The following is a 2,500-nucleotide window of genomic DNA, read 5'->3' on the forward strand; positions in this document are numbered from 1 at the left end:
TCCTCTTATCCCTCTCTCCTCCTCTCCTCCTCTCCTCCTCTTACCTTCTGTCCATTTCCGACTCTCCTGGGTATTAAAATGCTCCTATAGAAAGTTCTCCGTCTGGCGCAGGCTTTTAGTACAAGGCCAAGTACAAGTATTGACACACAAACATTATGAGCAGTTCATATTGATGAGCTTTAAATGGTGTGTTATCACAGACGGTCAGCCATTCTTGTAACTTCTGGAGCCTCCATGATAGATGATCAGGCTGTTGCCGTATGAAATCAATAAATGAGATCAATAAATGAGCGCCACTTGTCTCTGCACACATAGCATCACAGATGTGAAACCACACGATCTTTCCATGTTTTATATTTTATACAGAAATAGACTGTAACATATTGTTGTTTACAATCTCAGACTCAGATGAGTTTGTCACTTTAGTATACTGATGTAATCAGTGCCCTGTGCTGAAGAGTGACCCCTTGACCCCTGGTGGCCGGGTCCTTAGGGACATAATGTAGCTCAGTCCCACCTGCTCCCCTACCTGCGACCTGGCATCGCCGATGTCTGCGTCCCCGAGCCGCTCTTGGTTTACCGACCGCACTGACCCGGGCGTCATAGGATACTCCCTCTGGGCAGCCAAGGTGGGGGATTCCTCTTTCTCCGAGGGTCCAGGGACCAGTCCATTCAGAAAGCTGCAGCCACAGCCGTCGGAAACCTCCCTCTGTTCCTCTCCTTCACTCTCTCTCTCTCTGTCTCTGTCTCTCATTCTCTTTCCTCTTATCCCTCTCTCCTCCTCTCCTCCTCTCCTCCTCTTACCTTCTGTCCATTTCCCCACTCTCCTGGGTATTAAAATGTCCACATAGAAAGTTCTCCGTCTAGCGCAGGCTTTTAGTACAAGATGAAGGTACAAGCATTGACACACAAACATTATGAGCAGTTCCTTATTGATGAGCTTTTAAATGGTGTGTTATCACAGACGGTCAGCCATTCTTGTAACTTCTGGAGCCTCCATGATAGATGATCAGGCTGTTGCCGGTATGAAATCAATAAATGAGATCAATAAATGAGCGCCACTTGTCTCTGCACAACATAGCATCACAGATGTGGGGCTCCACACGATCTTTCCATGTTTTATATTTTATACAGAAATAGACTGTAACATATTGTTGTTTACAATCTCAGACTCAGATGAGTTTGTCACTTTAGTATACTGATGTAATCAGTGCCCTGTGCTGAAGAGTGACCCCTTGACCCTGGTGGCCGGGTCCTTAGGGACATAATGTAGCTCAGTCCCACCTGCTCCCCTACCTGCGACCTGGCATGACCGTGTCAAGGCCCCAGCTCTTGGTTTACCGACCGCGACTGACCAGGGCGTCATGGGATACTCCGCCTGGGCAGCCAAGGTGGGGATTCCTCTTTCTCCGAGGGTCCAGGGACCAGTCCATTCAGAAAGCTGCAGCCACAGCCGTCAGAACCTCCCTCTGTTCCTCTCCTTCCTCTGTCTCTCTCTCTCATTCTCTCCACCTTGTTCATCAGCTCCCGTCGTTTTCATAAGCAGGTGTCGGGTTACAGGCTTTAGCTTTATAATCCCAGTAACCCGATGATCATTGTTCTGTGTTTTGTGTTTGTTCCTGTTTGCTTCCCATGAGGCCACTGTATGAAATATTGTACACATGGAAGTGTGTGTGTGTGTCTGTGTGTGTGTGTGTCTGTGTGTCTGTGTCTGTACTGTGTCAGGTTTCTATGTTTCATATGTGTACTGTGTCTACGTTTCATATGTGTCAGGCACAAAAAAGAGGCAAAGTCTAAATCCTTTTCCTGAAGGCAATGACTCGTGAGTGCATGTGTGTGTGTGTGTGTGTGTGTGTGTGTGTGTGTGTGTGTGTGTGTGTGTGTGTGTGTGTGTGTGTGAGAGAGAGAGAGAGAGAGAGAGACAGAGAGAGAGACAAGAAAGACAGACAGAAGGAGCAAATGAGTTAATTGAGTCAAAGCAAGACAGGGTAGTCGTGCAAGGAAATGTGATAGAAAATGAGAGAAACAGAGAGTGACTTGATTTAGAGAGAGAGAGAGAGAGAGAGAGAGAGAGAGAGAGAGAAAATGGGAAAGGAGAGAAAAGAGAAGTTCACACAAAGTCTCCCACTGACATCACTGAAATAGGACCTGACAAGAGTTCCATGTAGGGTCATGACACCGGGTCATCTGTGGGGTGTGTGGCTTGAGTCACGTGTCTGTGTGTGTGTGTGTGTGTGTGTGTGTGTGTGTGTGTGTGTGTGTGTGTGTGTGTGTGTGTGTGTGTGTGTGTGTGTGTGTGTGAGACTTGAGTCACATGTGTGTGTGTGTGTGTGTGTGTGTGTGTGTGTGTGTGTGTGTGTGTGTGTGTGTGTCTGTGTGTGTGTGTGTGTGTGTGTGTGTGTGTCTGTGTGTGTGTGTGTGTGTGTGACTTGAGTGTATGAGTGTGTCTGTGTGTGTGTGTGTGTGTGTGTGTGTGTGTGTGTGTGTGTGTTGTGTGTGT

General features: G+C 47.4%; 1 protein-coding gene across 12 annotated transcripts in view; it reads left to right on the plus strand.

The window, feature by feature from the left end:
* ablim2 (actin binding LIM protein family, member 2) overlaps positions 1-2,500 on the plus strand; it is a 75,804-nt gene that overhangs the window by 43,012 nt on the left and 30,292 nt on the right. The window lies entirely within an intron of this gene.

Source organism: Alosa alosa, chromosome 24 (assembly GCF_017589495.1).
Source record: "Alosa alosa isolate M-15738 ecotype Scorff River chromosome 24, AALO_Geno_1.1, whole genome shotgun sequence".
Classification (NCBI taxonomy): domain Eukaryota; kingdom Metazoa; phylum Chordata; class Actinopteri; order Clupeiformes; family Clupeidae; genus Alosa; species Alosa alosa.